We start from the raw sequence: 25,242 nt of genomic DNA, 5'->3' as shown, positions 1-25,242 counted from the left end.
ACCTTGTAAATACAGATCAGTGAAACCCAATGAAAGCTTAGCTGCAAACAGCGGACCACACACTTGAGAAGGCGGAGGGATACAGCCTAATGCCCGGTGAATGACGCTTTAATAAAGGTGAGTTTGCTCATTCTGCCCATATAAAAGGTTTGCTGGTTGGATATTGTTTTGCTGGCAAACAGCCAGACAATGTTTGAAGGTTTTCATTTAAGAATGTTATATATCTATAGTATATTGGGGGAAAACTCGCTTGATGTTCGTTGTTCAATATTTCAAATATGCAGATCAAGCAAAGTTCTTCAGATACTTAATCCCTTAAAAAATCCCTTAAAATCTTATAGTGAGTTATGTTCATGTCACTTTAATGTCAGCAGTTGTTTTGTTTTGGCAGGGCTTCAGAGTAGATGCCACATTCTTCAGATGGAGGACAACTTATTTTGTAATTTAACTCTTCATTTGGTGCTCAAAGCTGTCCCCAACTGTTTTTCTATAGAGTAAGCTGGCCTTTCTCTCCCCTAATCCACCGCATGCATTTGTCACTCTATTTAAGGGAAGTTTCGACAAGGGGATTAGAAAGATTAGTCACTTTATTCCAAGGTAACTTTTGATGAGTTTCCATGGCTTTATGGATCTGGTGTTTCATGTACCAAACATCTCAAGTGGTACTTAAGAATTCTTGAAAGAAATAATAGACTAGCAATGTTTGGTCTATATCTTTGAAAAGGTGTAAAATGTCAATCTAAGTATACTGCAAGTGGGAGACTGAGTCATGGTAAATAAAATATCGAAGGGAGCTGCTATGCTTACACACACACACACACACACACACACACACACATTATATTATCAAGAAAAAAGAAAATTACCCATGGTTAAGAAATTGATAGGAGTTGTTTCAACCTGCTGACTCAGTCAATTCCCATGAGTAAAAAGGATGTTTCTCCTGCTTTTGACAGTATATAACATTATGCATTTGTCCAATATTCATTGCTTTAACGCCTCTAATCTGCTTCATTTTACAAACCAGGTTCAACTGATGACCACAAAACATGAATGAACAGAAAAGTGAATGCATTTTGTAATAGGAATTGATGATGGTGTGTTTTCCTCAGGCGTTCAGTTGCACGAGAGGCACGCAACAACTCATTGATCTGTTAGGAAAGCATTGATGGTATACAGGAATATAGGGCAGCAACACATGCACTGCTGGATCCCTGACTACATACAATAACTGCTAATTGGGGCAGAGTAACCAGAGGCTGAATGTCAGATTAGATGTGTAATGCAGGTTCAGATTTGGCTGATTTTGCTTAATTGTCCCATAAAAGATATTTGAAAAATACACCCTGAATGGAAAACTTCACTTTTGGAAATGTTCAATAAGTGCAATCAACAGCTACTAATGCTGAGAATTTTTTAAAAAAAAGCAATTTTAAGCAATACCTTCATCTCTAACCCAATACAAACACTCATCTCACTAAAACTGATGTATGAATTTCCATTTGTAAGCGCTAAAGATACAAAGCCAAGTGCTCACATTTGATAGCATAATGTTGTGGTGCTTTCATTTGCAATGTCTGGTTGCATCTGTTACAAGAATGAGACAGCATGAGATGGAAATGTTTTCAAATGTTTACAAATTGAGATGTCTGAGAGAGAGGGAAAAAAAATTCTGACAGCCTAATCAGGGGGGATGTCGATGCAAAGGAGAGAAAAAAAAAACGGAGAAGTTTGGCACGAAGGACAGTCCTCAGAGGAACCATCATAATCTCTTTTTCTGCCTTCCAACCCCCTGAAAGAGATTCTATAAATATATGATGGGAGCGAAAGTTGGGGTGGGGGAAAAAAATCAAACATCTTCTCGCTCGGAAAGTCAGAAGTTAAAAATGTATGTAGAGGGCCTTAAAGAAAAGAATACACTGTACATAAGTGAATTCCATGTTCGTTGCAACAGTGGTAATCTGCTCTTCTTATCTGATTTTGGATTGAGACATCTCGCACCCGGAGACTTTAGATTCTGGCTGCCGGAGCCTCATCCCACGCAGGAATCTCAAACCTTTCATTTCGCTCACAGACACAAGCTCAAGTCATTTCAGAATCAATTAGAGCTGGTGCCGGCACCGTCCCATGTGTTAAGGGGATTAGCCGGTCACTTGCTCAGCTGCACTCGGCTCTGCCTGTTCTCTCGGCTTTACATGGTGAAACAGGCTTACTTTACACACAGGCAATATGAGGCAAATACAACAGATGGTAAGTAGAGATGGCTAAATCAAGCCCACTCATTTTCCTCCGCGCCATAAGCAGAAACTCACAGAAACGGCGTTCTCCTGAAATGGAGACAGCATCCACCCCCTTTTTTTTTTTTTTTTTTTTACACCGTGCATTTTATATTATGATAAATTCTTTGTGGAAACGGATTGAAGGGGATTACAGAGCGGTGACACTTGTCTCCAAGACAGGAGGGGTCAGAAGTTCAGCGCTACCCAGGAGTATCAGGGCGGCGGAGCGCTTTCCAAAAATGGGGCTGTGATGCTGTGCCAGAGCAACTGGGTTGCCCAACAGCCTGCCAGAGTGAAGAGCTCTGTGCATGGCAGGCGATAAAGACACCCTGCTGTTGGTCGATAATAGAAGTGGATAGTGGACGTGACTCAGTGTCCAGACCTCCCCACACACACACACACACACACACACACACTGCCCACACGGTCAAGAGAGTAGCCAGGCCGTTTGCTTCTCCTTGACAAGAAACCAAACTCAAAGTTTTCCAATGAAAGATGTCATTACCGAACCTGATAGAAAGACTCTCGCTACTTTTATTTTTTGACATATGACATCGCAGCAACAAACGTTACGGATGGTCAGTGCCGCTGTGGATGACCTGTCCTCTGCACTCTGCTCACAGTCTGAATTACTTCCCCTTACATGCTGTTTCCACTGCAGAAAATTGCTCCACAAATAGGTATGGAGCAATTATTTTGTCAGAGGCGCCCCAAAATATGTATTCTGTACTTCTTACTTGACGTATGCTCATTTGTTTGTTTGGATTTGCTTGCGTATTTTGGCATTTCCACGTCAATTCATCATGCATGTTTTGCTATAATTTTGTCCGGTGTTTGTTTTGCGTTGATCCCAATTGAAGTTTTTCATTTCAAAACGCTATATATATCCATTCTGTGTGCAAACTGTTCCCTGAAGTTTATTACTCAATATCAATTGATTACATGGTCATAAATTATATTATTTTTTAAGCAATTATCTTTTGTTGCCTAATAACTAAAATAATATTGTTGAATGACTTTTTAATGCTAGAAATTTAAATTCTAGAATTAGGTCTCAGGTCTTTTCAAATGGTGGATATCTTATTTTGGATTAGAGCCCTAATGGGACAAATAAAGTTCTACTGATTAGAATGAATTGAAACCACTGAGCATAACCTGAACTGATGATCAACAACAACCTAAAACAATACACCCGTTGACTTAGAGAGAGTTTTTATAGTGTGACTTTTGAACAGCTTTTCATTATATCTGTGTGTCAATTTGTAACAGCTGAATGTAAGTTTCAACCTAGTGGAGCTTACAACAGGGATTTATCCTCATTTTGAACCAAAATGGATGATTGCTTTTCAATGAGTCAGACGAAGACTGCATTATATAACAACTCAGCATTTTCATCCAGGAAATATATTGAATTTTAATGATCGTTTCAAAGGCAGAGTCTGTGCAGCAAGTTTAGCTTCGCCTGCTCAAGGACAGAACGGAGCGGCGGCGCGTAGCACGCTGCCCACGCTAAATGGTTAGGGATCCTTTGAGCTATCGACATGGACACCATCACCCCAATACGCATGGATTTTTCCATCTCAGCCGATATTGACTGTTTTCCATTTGTAATGGCTATTTCCAGGGACACAGCTGCAGTTGACAGAATGGATGTGTTCTATGCAGCCAGCATGGGTCCGTCCCACCGTGGCACCCTGGGGAGAGACCCTCCACCGCACAATGCCGGCAGAATATAAAATCTGCCCAACACAAAGACACCTATGGCTCTGCAGAATCACTATGTATTGTGTGTCCGGGCTAATGATATTCTGTCACCAGCAATGATGAATACTGTCTACTTTGCCATTACCTACAGTAGCTGCGCCAAACGATAAGAAGCCAAACTGAGGCCTTTTCGAGAAGGCTCGCATGTCATATAGCGTCTTAAAAAATTCTTGTGTCCTCCATGATGAGTTTTTTATGTATTATCTAATGGCCAAGGTACGATTCCAAAACAAATGAACGCTGCAGATGGAGGACTGGATGTTTACATGCCAATCGAGGATGCATTGGATGGAGACTTGGCTGATGAAACAAATGGAAAGCCCCAAGATTCATTGTGAGAACAACACATCATGCACAAACAGCGCTATAGTTTATATGAGCGGTGTCCAAACTTTTCATATCAAGGACTCTCAAACAGATGCATGTTAAACCACGGACCCACATTTAATACGATTTTATCCCAAAGAACACCATTTGAGATTTTGTTGTTGGATATGATTTATTACAGAATTATATAACAGTTTGTACTGTAGGTGGGGAGAGTGTGAAACCTAACAAACAGAACAGTCATCCTTATACATTCGCTCATTGTGCTGTCGTCTAGTGAGTGAAATGACAGTGAAATTAAACTGTTCCTCATTTTGCTGCATGGGGACCACTTGGAAGCCTCTCAAGGACCCCTGGTGGTCCCTGGACCGCAGTTTTGGAACAACTGATCTACAGCACACAGCTGGGAAAATGAACAGCTGTGTGTCTTAATTGATTGCATGACCTCAGGCGCACAGTCCATCTCAAACTGTAAAGATGTGCTCTCTACTCTTGCGTTCTTGACAAGTCCTTTCTCTCCACGATAACTTGGGAGGAAAGTTCTCCATGAGGATAACTTGGCATTATTGGATTTTAAAGATTATTTTTGGGGTATTTTTGCCATTATTTGTCAGTGCACAGAACCAGAACATTTTGGGAGAGATAGGGGGATGATATGCAGCAAAGCCAGATTTGAATGCAGGATGTTACGGTTACATGGTGTGCACCTTAACCAACTGAGCCACCAGGACGCCCCGGCATTCTTGAATTTCATAATCACTGTTAGTTTTATTAAGCAGCCACACTTACTGGGAAGTTCCCACTCTGATTAACTCCACAGGAGCAGTCGGGGGTTTGACAGTAGTTGTGGAAAGTGGGAAGAGGGATTTCTCATTCACTTTCCCCGCCCAAATCTTCTGAGCCGTTCTGGGATTCAAACCGGCGATATCCCGGTCACAAGCCCGCTCTTCCAGCCTCTAATATGCCGCCGCCCACTTCAGTCTTGATTGCATGAGGGCAATTGATTTGAAGCAGCTCTGAGCCGTCAATTAGCGGGCAATAGTTGGAGCCAGTCACCATGTTGCTGAGAGGTTACTGCGTTAATCACCTCTCTGCCAGCATGCATCAATCACAATCTACTTGAACACCCATATTGAAACACTCAAAGCTGTACATACTCTGTGGGTAGAATATGTTACATATCCTTTACACAGATGCCGTCTTGGCAAATCTCTAGCCCTGGCACCGCCCCGCGCTCCGTCTCATAGCTCCTCTCACCTGTCAGTCCATCAAATAGAGCAAGCTGCTTACTATTCCTCTCATCCGGAGACACTTAGGTTAAGTGGCTGTTTTGGCTGGAGGTAAGCCTTAAACCCTTGAAAGAAGCAGCCACCTGCTAGCCATTGTTACCCCCGGGCGGCCTTGGAGGGCCATTCAAATGCCAGGCTGCCAATGAGAAGGTGCCTCCACACGGCGCGTCTAAACAATATGACACAGGGATCAAGCCCGTGACATTAGACCTGCAAAGTAAATGGTAAGTGGTACAGTATCTGATCATCTACCTGCTGCTACTTCACACTGAGCAATACCACTTCCTTAATCTACTTATATCCATGGGGAAAAGTCTTAAGCTGCACAAGGAGAGCAAATTAAAGCCTTTCCCATCATCCCCCAGTGTGAGTGTGTGATGCCCCTGTCCGTATCCTTGGAGACTCTTCAATCCGGACCTACAAACACAACCCCGCCGACTGGAGGGCTCCTTTCCATTTCCTCTGTATGCAGTGCTTTGCTTGGCATATCTCTGACCTTACTCTGTCAGTAGACATAAGCTAGTCGGGTAAATTTCATCCTCTGCTGCCAATGATTGATCGCATATGTCGTGATGAGGACAACTGACAACTCCACACCATGACGTATAGCTGGAGTCCGCTCTGATAAACAAAGTCTGTGTGTGTGTTTGTGTTTGTGTGTGTGTCTGTAGGACGATGTTTTATTCCATAGAGACTAGGTCCAGCCTTGCATGTGATTGGTCCATACAGGTAAAGGCTTGTAAGTCTTTTCAAGGTTGCCAAATGCAAGATAAACCGCTACAAAAACTCATTTGTGCTGGAATCCTTTAAATGGCCACTTGAGCTGTGGATGTCTGGATACTGTACTGTCTGTATGTTTTTATTACTATTTATATGTTGTTAGTCTGATGTAATATTTATCTATGTGTGTTAAAGCCTGTTTTGATGTTTCTTTTAGCAGCAGCAGCACCGAGTCCAAGACAAATTTCCCATTCGAGGGACAATAAAGTTTATCTTATCTTAGACCCACTAGCTTGTCGGTGTCCCAAACACAGTATGGTGTTTCCCTCGCAGTTCCCTCGCATGCTAAATATTTATATCTATCACACAATGATTGACATTGTTTGACGACCGCAAGATGCATGAAACAAGATTGCGGTCGTTCTGTTTATCAGTTTGTACACAGTTATGATGTGTGTGTGTATGCATATCCGTCTGTGTGTTTATGTATGTGATTGTGTGTGTGTGTGTAGTGTGTGCATTTTATCTCTGTAAATGAAAGTTAATGACCTTATGAGCTATTAAAAGGCTGGCTGCCCGTGTCAGTCTGGAAGTGTCTGTAATCTCTTGACACCATGCACAGCAGGCTCCGAAAGCAGATTCGCGCTCTGACAAATCAAGTTCAGGAAATGGCTGTGTCACCACAATCTGATTGCTCCAACTTCAGCATCCAACCAGCCGCTCGAGTGCCTCATATCTGCTAATGGAACTGAGTAGCTGTTACTGTCAATATGCTGTCATGTGGGTCTGAGGTGCTCCTCACATTATAGCGATGTGGGTGGCGGTGTTGACTGGATATCAATCCTGCGCTGACATGCAGCCGCACTGTGAAGCAGCAGCAGAGATCACACTGCAGCAGACACCGGGTCAAATATCAGCTGTAAATACGTCTCAGCAGGTTTTAACCTGCTTGGAGCGTCAGGTGGGCGGGGTTTACCATAAACACAGTGCCCAGATAGTGTCAGGTAAGCTGCCAGTCACCGAATTTATACTATATTCAAATTCAAATACTATGCTGTTATTGTGTAAATGTACTGGAAGTGATTGCACACGTCTGCAAAAGGCCTGTCCTGTCAAGTCACCTTCCTCAGGGTCTCAAATTACCAGAGGTGGGGACTCGAGTCACATAACAGTTTTAATTGCTTGAGACTTGACTTGATGCATGCATGAAGTCTCTACAAAATATCTTAGATCTTAGATTGAAAGTGATGAGATTTGTTCCACCAGACAACTGAATTTACATCCTGTTTTCTGAATTTGTATGGAATGATTGAATTGAAAGTTGAAAATGATTATAGAAATTAAACTCAAGCTTTTATCCTATTAAAACCATATTGCATTGAGAAATCCAAGATATTTTGTTTTCTTTAAGATATTAAATTGATACTGGACCCTTGATTTGTTCTGACTTGACTTGGTGTTCTACATTTAGACTTGTGACTTGACATTAATGACTTGGAAATCTATATTTAGACTTGGGACTCGACTTGAGACTTGTGCTTCAAGACTTGAGACTGACTTCGGACTTGAGCAAAGTTGACTTGGTCACTCCTCTGCAAATTACAGAAGAGCTGTGGATGAATTCTGTGACTTTTAAGGAATGAACTTTGACTCCGGTAACAAGACATTAGGCTAAATCCAGTCTTTCTCTGGAAATATCTGCTATATAGGCCCACCCCCTATTGCTATATCTGTTTAAAGTAGTCTTCCTTACATTTCTTTATATTATTATAATGTGCAGTATGGATCGATTGCAGATAGACTAAGTGGATCTCATATATCTTTTATGCTGGGGTGCGATTGTCAAGTATAGCCGAGAAATGTGAGGAAATCTCAAAAGGATTGCCTTGAACTTTTTGTTTGTATTCTCCACAAAAAACAAAAGCTGAATCAAACTGTCAAATTGTCAGGTACTTCATCATCTCCGTGGTATTGGAGATACTCACACTCCCCCCACTGCGCCACTTCTCTTTCAACTGTAGCTGTAAAACAAAAGAATTGATTCATTCCACCCGCTCCTCAAATGACCACAAGCAAGGACACCCAGACAGGATCCCCATCACACTAAAGTGAATATTAAGTCAAATAATTGGATTTGCTTCCTAAGCCGTTTCCACCAAGGAACTGACAATAAGGCAGAGTAATGGGGGATCTCTGTATCTCTGGCCCTCAGTGGGATTAAAAAGAGGAGAAATTAATTGAATTCAAATTATATGTTCGTTAATCTTACTCAGGGATAGACTACAACCTTGCATGCAAAAACCGGCGCCGAGTACTTCACAATGAAGTGTGAATTGTTCTAAATGATAATCTGCCAAGTCTAATATGGATCTAGTGATAGAAGTAGGAATCCCTATTGATAGAATGAGTGAAGAGTGTGTCTGAAATGTCAATCTGATCGTCGGTATGATTATCTCGTTAAAGCAAAGCTCCCTGGGATATTCTTGGGTAAGTGAGCAGCAGGGCTTGCATAATGCTGCGAGAGATTAGTGCAGAAACTGAAACCAAAGATAGTCCAGTGTGGGTGTAGTGCTACTTGCACGGATAGAAAACTGACAGGGAATATTAGCCACATGGTGTCACAGCAGGTATAGGGTTCATCCAAGCAGCGCCTTACCGCTTTAAAGATTATTATATGTGTTTTAGCCATAGATGCCATGGGAAGACTGCCACTACCGCTATATTAAAACACAACACATCTTCAGGACGGATCTGGCAGGGTTCAAATATGCCATTCGGCAGGCAATTTTATCCAAAGCGCCTTACAGTATCATCGTTCTTACAAAACTAAGGATTAGTGGGCATAATCTAAATATTTAAAGAGGGAGATATAAAAAAAAAAAAAAAAAAGTATGGGCGCTCAAAGACAAAAGGCTGTGTCAGCACTGTGAACTGCAAGAAGTAGGAACAGAATTGCACTTTCCATTAGAATGTCCAAAATACATAAGTATACGAAAAATATACTGCAATTCCTAATTTCTGTTCCCTCCAAAATGTATTCATTTATTCTTGGGGAGGAGGAGAAAACAATGTTATTTGCTGCCAGATATGTTTCATTGTGTTATAATCTCAGGGATGATAATTAGTGAGTATACTGTCTGGGTTGCATTGCATACGAATCTGTGCATTCTCCATAGAATTGCATATCATCATATTTATCATATGCACAAAAAAAAAAGGAGTTCCTATAAGTCCTGACTTCCTTTACTGTTCCATATTCATCTCTATTGTAGCTTATTTTATCCTGTACTATTGTAATATGCTTTGGCAACACTCAGTACTACCTGATTCGTGCCAATAAAGCTTTCTCTGAATCTGAATCTGTGCATACATATTTATTGTGGCTGACCTCAAAACCCCAAACCTGTCATCATTAGTCTCACACTCTACACACTGAGATACACACAGCACCACATCCTGCCGAGGAACCGTACCATCACATATTTTTTTTTTTTTTAAATAAATAAAGCCCACCCACTTTGCCTGCAAGTAATTGTGTCAGGATAACAACAGTGTGCTCAAAAAGTTTACTTTCATACGGCAACACAGTCACTCCAGAGTTGCAGCCAGGATGAAGGAGTCAGGCAAAGTTGAGAAGCAGCATCTTCCTCCCCCAGCTCAATTCTCATTAATGTCAATTTCATAGTGCAGGCCCCGGGGCGATGCTCTCCTAAAATGTGTGTCAAGAATATAGTCACATATTCAATACACTCCCAGACATCAAAAGAGTTCTTAGATAACGCTGTTTTCATGAACTTTTTGCCGTGTTGATTTTGACAACTTTTACCCTCGTGCCCTTTTGACCTCAAACGTGTGCCACCCCAGGTTTGGCAGGGCTGAAATGTTTATTAAATAGGTGTCTGTATGGGAAAGAATAATATATGTGATATGAATTTAAAACAGCATACAGTAGATGGAAATGTGAGCGTGCACACGGGCAAAAAAAATAAAATAAAATTAACTTGCTCAGTAGCTATCTTTAAACCGTTGATATGTGTCATATCAGTGGGCACATATGGATTTTTCATGGAACTATATAATTCTGCAGCGGGAAATATTTCAACACGGGGTGAAATTCAGGTCATCAGCGGTGTGTTTGTGAGTGTATGTGTGTATCCGCGTGTGTGTGTGTGCGTGTGTGTGTCAGCCCCCACACATTCTGGCTGTGGAATGAAAGAGGCCCTCAGCCGCATTATTCTGCCACTTTCCTGCTCAATGTTGTTCTCTCTCTCTCTGTCCTTTTTCAATTCATATTTTGACAGCAAACCCCGCTGTGCTCTATAACTTGGTTGCCATGGTCACAGTAAAGTTGTGGTTTTGCTTGTTGCACTTTGGAGCTGCCATTTATCCTGTCAGAGGATACGACTAACTTGCAGGATGTTTTTCCGGTGTAGCAGCGCCACAGGGGATGAGCTGTGTTGATGGGCGAGCCCCCTCAAAGCAGCACCCATCCAGGAGACAAAACAGATTTACACCCAGCAGACTCCGGAATCAAGCAGATTGGAGTTTTAAGGGCTTTTTAGACGAGACATGACAGCCGCCTGGTAATCATTCATTTTCAATGAGAGGCGAGCGGGGAGGTGGAGAGGAGCGGGCAGCATGGCAGGCGGAGCGGCAGGCGGGACGATCCCCGCCCGCCCGCCTGCTCCACTACAGCTGAGTTTTTCACACCCAGAGTTTCACCACTCAATTGACGAATCAGTGGACGCCATGTTGCCTGGCCAATGAAATGAGAGTCTGTTTTGTTGTCACTGAGTTTGAAAATTTTATGACTGCTTCCTAAGCAGTTAGCAGGACATTAATGAGAGAGCCTTTGCATGGCCAAGTGTCGGTGAAAGAGCATCAGTACAATACGATAGTTTGTCTATATATATATATACTGTATTTAAATTTGGATTATTGTCTGTCTACACTAAGAGAGAGCCTGCCTTTTGATTATCTTAAAAAAAACACCACTAAAAACACTAGCTATTTTGCTATCATTATAGCAGCATCTTGTAGCGACTACACAGCTGTGTTGTGGCTGTTTCTATGGTTACCATGCGCACAGCGCAGCTGTTCTTTCTGTTCACATGTGGCGTCGAGTCACAGAGAGGCGGAGCGAGTCTGCATGCGTTCATCTCGTCTAATAAGCCCAGAAGTTGTACAAACATTTATCTGAGGCAGCGCTGCTCTGGAGGCAGATATAATCTGATTGGTTAAGGTAAACCTCAGTGGGCGGAGCCAAAGAATCACTTTTTGGAGCACAAATTAGGTAACTGGCAAACTTGAATGGCAAAGATGGAACTGGTCAAAATAATAAATAAATAAATAAAAATTAAAATGGCAGTGATTTCTTTTTTTTTTTTATTCATTCATGACCATGGCATTCAAGATGTTGGAAGGTCAGCAGCTAGCTAACTAGCTTACCTAGATAGCTAAAGGCTATATGCTTTGAACTTAATTTGTAAATTCTAGTATAGCTGGATTGCATTTTTTCAGTCAGTAACAAGCCACTATAGGCTTCATGATATTAGCTCCCTCCTGTCTTACCTCTTGTCTTTTTCACGGGGCTTCAGTCTAATATTACTTAGCCAGAAAAATTAAAGATCTGCACATTGAGGTTTAACTCAACCAGTGAGATTATTTCTGCTTCCAGAGCAGCTCTGCCTCTGAGAAATGTTTGCATAACTAAAACTCCAATCTGCCACATAGTAAGACTGAACCCTATACATTACTGCAGTTCATTTACTGCAATTCATTATTACATTACTAACTTGCTTCTACAAGTCACAAAGGAGACAAGAAAGCAACAACCCCCCTACTCTTCTCTCTCTCTCTATAAAGCTACTCTAATTTTCTAGGTGTCACATTTGGATGAAATATCAAACAGCTGTTAACTGATGCCAACCACTTGCCTGTGAATTTTCACATTAACAATGTTGTGTGATTCATAATGAACTGTTGTGTTGCTCATTATTAAAAGAAAGTCATCAGATAACCGCAGGTATAAAGGCTTACCTCAACGTTTGACAGTTTACTCTATTGTGCACAGACGCTCTCCTGTGTCGCACCGAAATGCGGCCATGAAACATTCTTATTCATAAATATTTATCCACACTTTATCTTGTGACACTGCAGTGTGAGAGAAGCTTATTTGGTGTTTCTTGTAATCCTTTTCCATTTGATAATGCTAGTTTCAGCATAATTTCACATTTGATTTATTGCTTGCAAGGTGAGAAACTCATTCCAACAGGATATGCAGCATATTGTAGCCCATTTCCAAGGTTTTCAAGTGGTTCTTTTGGATTTCATCATGACGGATTGGAAGGAAGCAATCTGGAATAGGTTGCATGGCATGTAATGGTAGTTAATTCAGTCTCTATGTTGATTGATGGGAGTAAAAACTCTTGAGTTGACATCCGCATAGGAGTAGAAGAGAGAGCAATGAAATGGATATTGAAATAGAGAACAGAGATGCATGCTGATTATGGGCTAGAGCATACAGTACTGTGGCTCTGCCTTAAGCTAGTGATCAAAAGCTGAAAGTATGCTGTTGGACTACTGTGCATGTTTCAACAAAATATAGAAACAAGAAAATAAGGGATTTAAAATGGTTCTTGGTTAAGTTTTGTAGTCTGCACAAAAGAACACAGAAATGGTTTAAAAGTTTATATATAATAAAAGTTTCTAAGGGAAAGTATTCAGAAGTCAGAAAGATTGATTGAGAGGTTAAAACCTGCTCATCTCACCTCCGTTCACCATGCGATGTATTTTAGCGATTCAAATTTATTCTGATGTGGTCTGCTGTTGCCTCAGGGACCGATGATCATCTTTGTAAGAAATGTGCTGTTGGATTTGTTCATCAAAAGTAGCCGGACTTGGCATGCCATCGTGACGGCGCTGCCATCTAATACATCCGACACGTATCAGAATATTAGATGCTGCAGGAGAGTCTGTGGGTTTGATCAGGAGCGAATCACACTGATGATCAGAAGATCTTAGGTTCAAAGTCGGGGCAGAACATCCATAAAATTATTCAATATCTATATTCAATATCAGTAGTTACAGGTCTCTGCCAAACGGACAGCTTCTGGGATGTAAAGTGTAGATGGTCAACTATGTAGGGTGAACCTAAGAGGTTTCTTCAATAGGAACAAGTCAAGGGACTATTTTCTCAGATGGTAGCGTTACTTGTAAGGCAATTTAACACAACAGGGCACAGAACATATGAATTTGTTTAATGAACCCAAGTTTTCAAATAAAAACCCATTTCTTTTTCCGTTGTTGTAGCCTCCCTGCTAACCAGCTCTGTGACATTCCTCACAGAAAGGGCTTGAAAGAAGTCTTGGATTGAGAGATCTCCAGAATTTATACTTCACTGCCTTCTGTCTGAGTCCCCTTCTGAATTCTTCGCATTTCCTGACCCCGATTTCTGAGTTTGCAGCTATGATTAGGGTTCCCAGTGGGACGGGTTCAGATGCAGACTGACTGCAGTCAGCCAACAAGGCTCTGGTTTTCTGTGCTCCTCGGAGCCAGCCGATCCGCTTTGGATGTAGAAATAGAAATCTCAATCTGCTTCTAATTGTAGCCGCTCAAAGGCCAGCCCATGCCATGGACATATTTTACCCAAACTCTTCACCCTCGCAGAAAATCACCATAGCTAACCTCTGCTCTGGCTGTAAATGTCAAGCTTACTGATTAAAAAAATAACACTTTAAAATAATAAACTGTGTGTATACAAGCATTTTAAAATATTACCACACGTGTATGCTGCAGTCTGATAAAAAAATAATCTATCTGAAAAATGTGTTTGTTTTCCTTTTTTACTTATATAGTACTATAAAAAATCTATGCTTTACAATATATATTCACTACAGGTTGGTCTGGTGTTAGAAAGCTCATTTTCTGCTTTTAAATGTATCATGTTTGCTCCTAACTTTCATGGAGACTATTTTTGCTCTATTAAACATCACAGGAAGAGGTCAATTAAACCATATAGACCCCCCCCCCCCCCCCAGACTGGGAAAGGACTTGGGAAAATGTCCTTCACTTGGATATGATGAATGGCTGCTCCCTGCACTTCTCATTTCACACTGAAGGTCAATTATTTCCTCTGATATTATAGGCATAAATTAAAGCCTTGTTCATTTTGTTCACACACATGAAAGAGGGAGAGCAACGATCCACTGGATATTAAAACTTGATTTAGATCAGGTCGATCCAAATCCACTGAGCATCCACTGAGTCTCCATTATGTATATACAGTAGCAGGGCAGAGACTGTGTCATTATGCACAATAAATATGTTCATCTAATGAAGAAACTGCATTTTCTGGATCATCTTGATTTGATGATTTTAACAAAGCACGTTCTCCCAAATTGCCCCCTTAACACCTTCAAACATCGATACCAAACCCAGCCAATGTCCGTTAGGTTTCTACAAAGTGAAAAATGACCAGACAGTGTTTATCGTACAGATAATTAGCTAGGTCATTAGCAATGATACACAACCCTTGGTGCATCAAAGCTTGTGTTACTGGCTGGTCAGGCACTCGAACGCCTGAAGCCAAGCAGCTGTAAGGAAAAAGAGGGGAAGAGGGAAAAGAAATCAATACTATATTACCTCAATTAAACTTGCATAACCACTGGCCCTACTGCTCAAGGTGTATACACCGAGCTGCAGGCAGGCAGCGCATTGGGCCCAGGGTGAACAAGTTTTCTCGCCTACTAAGGACATAAGGCAAATTCTGTGATGCCTGAAAAATGAAGCGATGTATCAAATTGAGCATTTGGCATCATACCTATAACAACTAAGCATTAACAGGCGGGATTACTGTCCAAATGCAATAAAAACATAGTTTCCTGCCTGGAAGGAAAACACTGTGATTAATGGGAGTTGATCAGATTCTAATAATGGGACACGCAACTCGCTAATTTTGAAAACCGCATGAACTTTTTGAGTGGAGTCAAGTGATTTCCCTCACCATGAGATGCTGAGAAAAGAATGATTACAGAACAAAGATAATATTTTCCTAATTTTGCATTATAGAATGGAATTTCCTTGCTGCAATATATGCATATAGATGTCCTTCAGTTGCAATTTGGACTGTATGACCTTCCAGACATGTATACATGACACTAGAAAACTACGGATCCTTCACTGGCTAGTAAAAAATTGAAAAAAAAAAAAAAAGTTTAAATAATAATACAAATAATTCTAAAAAGCAGTGATCCAAACACAAAGCCAAGGCACTCTGTCTCAGGTGAAAAAAGATGAAAATGGGCTGCAAGACAATTAAAAACGACGCGTTTCGACCCAGTTGTCTTCATCAGAGTCATCAATTCAATCAATTTTCTATATGTATGTTTCATATTTTTTTGCTGGACCCATCAAGGACGTATCCAGACTATATTATCATCACATTGAGTTTGAATATTCCAGGGGATTACATTATTTTTCAGTTTCAAACAGATAATCACTAATCTGCAAAAGATAACATTTTGAAAGTAACCTTCCCATTACTTTGGTCACCTGAGTATTTGACTGGTTCAGTCAGCCTCCGTCCCTGAGGTGTTGGGAGAAGTGGGCTCAGCAGGACTGGAGGCTGTGTTCCACTTGAGTCGGTGACAGAAAGATGTCTGGTATTATATCTACAGTGCTGACTGTGATTACTGAGGCAGCGCCCTTGACAGGATATCTGCAGATTTCAGAAAGCCAAATTTAAGGCTTGTTTACTGCCACCTGAAACTGAATTTAGGACAAACCAATTTCACAGCCGAAATAAAGAAACAAAACTGGCAAAACTAGCCTATTTCTGACTGAACACAGCTAATGAAAGTCCTGAAAATATATTTGGGCAGTAGAAGATAATGGAAAACAGGAAATTAATGAAGGGTCATGAAGTCCAATTAGGTTTAGTAAAGCAGATTTTTACTTTAATGTACTAGCAACCCTGTTCTGGATTAATGAGTGGACATGCAGCGCAAAGAAACCTGTTACTGCATGGCGAGAAAAATAAGACTCCTAATTTTAATACTTATTAAGGCCTTAAATTTATAGTTATTTTAAGACTTTTTCAGGCTTTTTAAGCACCCTGTTTGAAAAAGGGACTGATCCACATCCTACTCCAGGAGTGTTGACCCTGCACTCCATCTCTCTGATGAAATGCAGATGTATAGAGGCCATGTGTGTGTGTGTGTGTGTGTGTGTGTGTGTGTTTAGGAGGATACGCAGAAAGACAAATACTAACAACCTTGCACAAATTAGCCGCTGAAGTAAAAACCATCAATAAACTGCTGCATATTGGAGTGCATTTGCCACTGTGATGAAGAAAGAAATAGTTAATGTTCATGATGACATTTAAAATGAACTGCTGAGGGAAACAGAGAAAATTGAAGTAGGTACGATTAGTCGTGGATTTCACATTAGCATTCCCAACAACGCACTGTATTTGTCCTGATAAGGAAAATGAGTGAGCATTACATACATAACAAGTAAAACATAAAACTTTCTCTTTAAATTTCACATTTAATTGCAGATGATTAATCAACGTGATTAAAAACCAAATAGCCATTCAGACTGTACCATTATTCAGGAGAAACATCCGAGGCACATCTATTTTTCAAAATATATGTTCATTAGTAATGGCTTCAGTCTAATTTCATTCCTTACCTGATATTTGTCGATTTGACAATACTGTTCAACCTACAACAGTGCATGATGAATGGGCAATCTGTTGTAATGATACATGGTAGAGATTGCTTTGCCTAGAAACACAGTAGAAGTATTACTTTTTAATTTGATTTATTGCGTTTTACTCTGAGCATATGTGAGGACTAAAAGGATCCACACCTACGCTGGAGAGCACCTGGCACACACACACACACACACACACACACACACACACATACATGCAAACATGCAGTATGCACACACAGAATCGCTCTCTTGCTCTCACATTCTTTCCCACTCTCACAAACACATACACACACATACACACACACACCACAAATATGTACAAATAAACTGATAAACAGAACTAACACGATCGTGTTTCATGCCCCATGTGGCAGTCAAACAATGTCAATCGCTGTATGAATAGATTACAAATATTTTGACATGCAAGGCACTGCGAGACAAACACCACACTGTGTATGGGACACAAACAAGCGGCTCGGTCTTTTCCTCTGGCCTTGCTGTACTGTATAGGACAGAATTGCCACGGCAGCAGTTTTTCCTCGACAGTATGGACCATGCACCGGTTTCTCCTTTATGGGGAAACATCTTCCTCAACACATTCACTGTCATGCTCGCTTCAGCTATTGCTTGTCAGCATGATATTCTCCTGGGAGATAAGGAAGGGATGCCCTATAGAATGACAGTCCGTCAGCCCTGAAGGCAGAACAGTCAAGCTGACCAGTGGAGAAAAAAAAAAAAGAGAGAGAAAGTGAGCTAAAAGCAGACACCTCACTCTCTCTCTCTCTCCCTCCCTCTCTCACTGCTTTCCTCTGCCTTTGATAGAAAGCGCTACAGAGCAGTGATGGAGCTTGAAACAAGCTGCATATTAATATTTTAAAGAGGGCATCCATGACTTTTGATGTACAGACCTTTATGCAAATGAAGTAGAAGATACAGGTCCCTGCAGAGACCGCATTCCTTTATTCTTCACAGTGGATTTTTTTTTCTTTTTTAATAAATCTAAATGAACTCTTCACACTCCCTTTGAGACCCCCTGAACCGCAGAGAGTAGAGTCAAACTCCTCTGCCTCCCACTTATATATGTGTGTGTATGTGTGTGTGTGTACCCGCGCTATGATTTACCATCCTGTGTGGTCCAAATATACCCACAAGAGTAGAAACCTAACAAAAGCGGTCAGTTGTGCATTGTCTGCTGAACACAGGGTTAAGATTAAAAAGTGATACATCTAGAATTATGGTTTAGGGTCTTTAGGTCTTTAGGTATTTAGAGTGTTTAGTGGTAAGGTAAGGTGGTTAGGATTAAGGTTAGGGTTAGGGGTGAGCGAACTGCAGATTGGAGTTGTAATTATGCAAACATTTCTCTGAGGCAGAGCTGCTCTGGAGGCAGAAATAATCTCATTGGTTGAATTAAACATAAGTGGACAGAGCCAAATAATCACAGTTTTTTTTGGTTAAGTAAGTTTGGTTAATAACTGGGGAAAAAATCAAGCTACCCATACTTAGCATCCCATCTAGGTTAGCAAGTTAGCCTAGCTGACCTTCCAAGTTCAAACTAGCCAAACTAGCTTATAGCTATCTAGGTAAGCTAGTTAGCATGAATGCCATGGTCATGAATAAATGGGGGAAAAAAAATAGGTCATTACCAATTATATTTTTTGTTTAGGCTATATTTTTACCTGAGTTCCTTCTTTGCTATTCAGGTTTTACAGTTAGCTAACTTACTTCGAAAAACTGGTTCTTTGGCTCCGCCCACTGACATTTAACTCAACCAATGAGATTATTTCTGCCTCAGGAGCAGCTCTGCCTCAGAGAGATGTTTGTATAATTAAAACTCCAAACTGTGAGTGAGCTAATGTAGGCTAAATCAATAAATTGCCCGCATTGTGATAGTAACACGTCACATCACATATTGAATTGAATTGAAAACACATGGGTTTGCGTGTGTGTGTGTGTGTGTTCAAGTGTGTGTGTAACTCTAAATCAAGTTTCTGGGAGGGAAACTGACCATATTTTTTCCATAAGTGTCTGTGACATTATGGATTAGAGCTGTCTGTACATTTACAGCATGGAATAATGACTGGGCACAAAAAGAAAAAAAAAAGTTAGTAGCCAGTAATGCTCTGAACAATTATTATACCACTGATTTCCATAATCATCCACTTCGCTTAGTCCTAAAATTGTAGACTGATTCTGAATAAGCTCCTGTATTTCACAATATATTGCAGATCCATTGCCCATCCGCCCCCTGATGTGAGGTAACAGCTATGAAAAATGTAGATAGAGGCAGAGTGGACGACCAAAGATAATGGGTTTAATGTGAATCAGGTGTACTTCAAGACATTCGTTTAGCTCAACATTCCTTTTGGGTTCACTGACTTGCACCAATCCTCCCACACAAGACAGCCAGGAATCTATTTACAGACATTTGAACCACAAGCTTTTCTCGCCATGCAAAAAGATCTTAGCTAAGGCCCAGCAATGCATAAACATGAAGCCTGAAAGCGTTGCCACATTTTTACCTATTGTTACAAAAGCTGTGGAGAAACAAAGTCTGTTTCTGAGTGCTGACCCTCCCGTGTCTAATAGTTTGCCTGCAGCTCCAAATGTCAAATATATAGGTTGGTATGGGCAAAGCTCACTAATGTAAATGTAGTCTTTTTCTTACTGGTTGGAGGGGTCCACGAAGATCAACCCCTCTCCCACTCATATTGAATTTTATAACTTTATATATGCATTTATGTAAGTGAATACGTTCAGATGTCAGTAATCTGTTGGAGAACTTCACAGGAAACTAAAAAAAAAAAGTAGAATTATTCCAGCCTTTTTAAAACAATCCGTGATGAATTCCATAGTGCCTGAAATTAAGAATGTGACCTCCATTTATTGTGGGCACTTGAAATGTTATACATTCCCTTTCTGTATTTCATTACAAATCCCGTGAGGTAGGGGGGGGGGGGAAACGGCCTCTTCAAAGATGTAGAAGCTAGAAAGGCTTCCAGAACTGGCTCCTCATAGCTTCGGGGGCTAACTAAGAGTCAAAAAAGCAGCATGGCGAGAGTAATTACAGGTATTGATTCACATGGTCCCGTTACAGGAAGAAAACGTGACCCATGCAGACGGTACGGGTTTTTCCACGAATTCTCTTTCGGTGTTTTCTTTTCAGCAGCTTCTTGATTCCAGAATGTAAATGATTCATGCAGCATTCATTTAGCATGAGCAAAAGGCTAATTTTCGCCGTTTCTCATACGGCTGGGGGAGAAGAGAGCCAAATCACACATCCCACTTTTCACCCGGCCCACCAAGCCATGTGAGTCGCACGTGGGGGAAAAAAAGAAATCGTCATCGTTTAAACTAAGGAGTGTGTACTGCCACCTTAACAGGCGAGAAAAGATAGGGATGTCTGTCAAACGAGTGGATGTGGACAGAATGTTTCCAGGTATCCAGATGGCCAGTCAAGAGAATCCTTCACCAGGTACCTGAGGAATGGCAATGACATGCTGGGAAAGAGGCAATAGTGCCGTCACTGGGGATGCCAGTGGAACATCTGAAAGGTCCTGTTCTCAGGAAATTGCCGCAGAAACTGGATTCCTATGGCTGAGGAGGCTCATGGTGCAAATCTAGTCTGACAGTAGATAAAAAGCTGTGGAAGACTGAATCCTTCAGGCCATTAACGCCTATATCAATAGCCAATAAATCGATATAATAGGCTTGGGTCTTGATCAGGTTGGACTACTGACTTTTGAATTGTCTTGTGAATTCTGACCTTTTCCTTCGCTATAATATGATTTTTTTACTGTATGTTCGCTTGTTTACACTGTTGCATGTTATCCGTTTGCATTATCCGTTTACGTTTGTCATGGTAGTGATTTCATGTCAAGGTATCTTTAAAAAAAGAGATTCTTAGTCTCTGCGGGAATACCTGGTTAAATAAAGGTTACGTAAACTGAATAAATAAAAACAACCTGGGGGATTTACAGAAGGACGCGAGAGGCCGCGCTGTCCTCAGGAATGACCATGCGTGATTGATGAGCCTCTGTGTTCATATATTCATTTCCAGCAAAGTTAATTGTGTACCTATAAAAATAAAAAAAAGTCAGTGCCTCACTATCAGACGAGCCGTCCTCCAGAGAGTTTAGGGGCTTGTGAGGGGGTGAAACCTCAGACCGTGGGGTTTTTCCTCTCCTGTCAGCCCCATGAAAGGATAACTAGCAGCTCAGAGTCCCTGCTGTGTGGGCAATACAATCCCAGTGTGAGTTCATGCTCCACTTTTTCCCCCATGGCAGAAAGACAGCTCACCCTAGAGATAATGAATAAATGAATATACAGTTTAGCGGACAAATGACGGAATGAACGGAAGAATGAATGAATGAAATGTCTTCTGGATGTGTTGCCTTTGCGACGGATGCTCCCGTTGATTGCAGTGGTGTCCCTGGAGGAGAATGTCACCAGGATGCACTTGGGAGGAGGTTGAAAGGCCCTTAACATATACTCACTATTAAATTAATCATGTTCTACTTGACTGAAATGATGGTAGTTTGGTGTTGAAAACCTAACCACACCTTTCACTGGGAGGGAAACCTTGAATCTTGAGTGTGTCGGTCTCCGTGTTGGTCCCAGTCCTTATAAACTTCTAAAGAGTGGAGATTATTTAACCAGTTGACCTCAAGCATGCCCCAATTTTTCAGCCCAAATACATTTTCACAAGTTCCTCTATTATGTATTTCTGCAATGAAGAAAAAAATAAAAAATCACTAGCCATACTTAGCTTAGCATTCCAGAATTTCCTTGGCTTTGTGAAGCGAGGATAATGCAACTTCTGCACCTTCCACCAAAAATGGATCTGGATATAATCTGAAAGCCCCAAAATGAAGACAACACTTGAGAGGACTATATGCTTTGCAGTTGTGTCATAAATCTCCTAGCAACCACATCTGGAGGTCCATGAGAGAATTGGCTGTGTGCAAAGAATGGCTAAATATAACCGGGCATGAAAAAGAGAGATAAAGATTGTTGTGGTGTGGGTGTAGCTCAATTCAGTAATGTTATAAGTAAAAATGAATAGTCTGGTAAGGTAGATTTATTTCCAAATTTAAGTTATTGAGACACTGGAAACAAGAAACTGACAGTCTGTAGTCCCATTCTTCATCTCTACTCCATTGTTAGCTAGTTAATTTGCCAGAAGTATAAGTATTAGCCACTAACGCTTAGTTTTATATGTGCACAAATCAAATGCGTTAACAGTGATAGTTAGCTAACCAGGTTAGCGAGCTAACAAGCTAACATTATCTAAAAACACAAAATGAAGTGGTAAAATGATCAGTTCCCAGTGAAAAACAGCACAGAAATTGTCTATTCACTTCTGCTGAGTTGAACAGAAACAGGTTTTGTTGCCCAGCTGAGCTCCACTATGGCCGCCTGAGGGTGTTACATCACCTGAAAGTCCCTTTTATATCGTATAATGCTTCCATGGTCCCTTCTCTCCCCTGACTCCCCACCTTCTCTTCCCAGTCGGGACTCAAGAGTCCGTCTCTCTCTCTCGTCTGTCGCAGTCTGGAAACCTCCTCAGGATACACTTCACTTCCTCTGCCTTTCTTGTCTCTGTTTCCCAGACCTCCCCTCTCTTCTTGAACCTGATATTGCTCTTATCTTGCCACCTACAAAACAAACAAACAACAATTTGCTCAGCTCTCATTTTGTTGTTCCTTGCACTGCTGTAAGTCACTCTGGATAAGACCGCTGTGTCAAACGTGCGGCTGAACCTATGGCTGGAACCTGTATGTGTGCAGCAGTTATCTGTGTGTAGAGGGGGGGCTGAACAGGACCAGGAGGAATCCTTAGGGGATTTGAGAGAGTGAAATGTCAATAACACCTTTACTTACCAATAAATAACACCCCTATTTATTTCTATAGCTTTAGGATTGTCGATCAGCTCCCATTTAGCTCATTCCCCCAGCTGAATTGCCCTCTCCATTTAGACACTTATAGGTATTGGTATTGGATGTAATCTGATATTCCAACCTGGTGGTCGGTACAGGGCATGCCCCTTATTGTTTGTTTGGTTGGGTACTTTATCTCTATTGATTTGCAGTAGATTGTTTGGACATTCACAGTTTGCTGTTATTTTGGCTTTCTTGGAGCAAATGTTTTACTGTGATTTTGGCTTGCCTTCTAGTGGCCCGTATGTGCTCCAGAATAATATGTACCCATCATCCAAGGTCCCTTACCCACAACAGTACCATGACATCTGTTGATGGAATTTGTCTCTTGCCCAGTATGACAGATCCAAGCAATCTGGAGCCCAAGGACACAGGGCATGGACCTTGCCAAAGGAGGATGATGGACTCATCCTCTCATGAACTTGGACTGAATGGGCCGGTTCCATTTTTCAGCAAAAATCAAATATTTCCTTTCCGTCCCTTCCCTTTCCTTTCCTATTGTTTTCCTGGTTTGTTTGTTTGTTTTCTTGCAACTTCTGATGTCAGCAGCACAGAGCACAAAAGAAAGGGACTACAATTTATAACAAGCAAAAATAAAAATAATCTGTGGATAATGTAAGATAGAGGTGTGATGAAGGAATGTGCAAAAATGTGGGAAAAAAACAACAAACGATTAAAGATTCAATGTGTAAGACTGTAAAAACCAAGATATCTCTCAAATGTTGTCAGGAATTGAGGAAGGTAAAAAAAAAAAAAAAAAAAACGTATGTGGAATTCCAAGTACGTGAAAAGTAAATAAAATTCCAACCCATAAAGAGTCTTCAAAGTTTGGTATCTAGGTTGAACTTCAAAAAAATGCAGCGTGACGCTCCTAAATCTCCCACAGAAATGTAGGTTATCCTGACCCCACAACTTGTTTACAGGCTGTGAAATGTGATCAGGAGGTAGCTAGTAGCAATTAACATAGTTGAGATGAATATAAACAGTTTTTTTTTAAACGGCATCTTCAGATGAATGGGTATTTTTAGTTGGTTGTACAATATGATCTTTTAAAAAGCACTTCTGTTTTTGTGCGTTACTTATAAGGTCACTGAGCGTTCCCAAACAGGAGTAAGTTGAGTGAAATTATTGGCGGCTGTGTGGATTGGTGGTCATTCTGCTGCACCCTCATTACACTTGGCAGCAGTATACACCCATAACCTCTCCAACTATGGCAGGACTTGGACAGCTGATGCATTCTCCCTATTCCCCTTTCCCAGTTTGTCGGCCTCTCTCCCACTTGCTCTTTCTCTGGCCAACTACCGCCGCCACTCTGTCTGATTCGGCAGATATGCTACCCAGATTGAAATACTGTTAAATCAGCGAGGTATTCAGGAAAATGTCAGTAATTGTATATGATGTGACCTCAACACACCTTTTCAAACTGCAATCATTTAGAGAGTGTTCAGCCCTGGGCTAAACGCACTCCAAAGCCCTTTTTAACTCCGACCTAACTGGGGCTCTTCGCCCTGGGCTAGCAAACGTTTGCACTAGTGCATTTTGAAGTGGGAATTGAAAAGTGCCAAATTTAACTTGGGTTAAAGCTCAGTCTTTCATGAAAATTGCTTTGAAAGGAACATTCCAAAAAGCATCTTTCTGCATCTGCATAACAGTTTGTTTTGTGCAAATCTTTGACAGAAATGAGTGCTGTTCCTGCATGTGTTTGTTCTACAATGGAATGACTGTTTGACCTGAATAAATAAGTTCCACCTACGTGCCACCACGAACCATCACAATCACTGTCAGAGCTATACCACCACCCACTTCCACCTGAAGGAACCAGAGAGAGATGAGAACGAAGGTGTCAACACCAGTGGAAGGCAGGAGAGTCAGACAGAGAAACCACCGCTAGCAGCCTGGTGTCGGTATCAGTCCTCATGCTAGCTTAGCTGCTGTATGTGCTGTATTTTTAGACAGAAAAGATGGGATGCAAGACTGTCTCAGATTGAACATGTATTACAGAAACAACGGGGGCTGGCAGTTGAATAAACAACTTTATTTATGTAGCAAGAAAATGGAAGACTTTTCAAATGCATTTAAGAAAACAAAAAGGATTAATATGAACAAACAATTACGCTGCTTGTTCAGTGACATCTTCAAAGCAAAATTCAAAAAAATCAGCAGTAACAATATCTCAAGTTCAATTGTTTGAAGTCACGAGAGAGAACT

Source organism: Centroberyx gerrardi, chromosome 18, assembly GCF_048128805.1.
Source record: "Centroberyx gerrardi isolate f3 chromosome 18, fCenGer3.hap1.cur.20231027, whole genome shotgun sequence".
NCBI classification, from domain to species: Eukaryota; Metazoa; Chordata; class Actinopteri; order Beryciformes; family Berycidae; genus Centroberyx; species Centroberyx gerrardi.
This window is presented reverse-complemented; position numbering follows the sequence as displayed.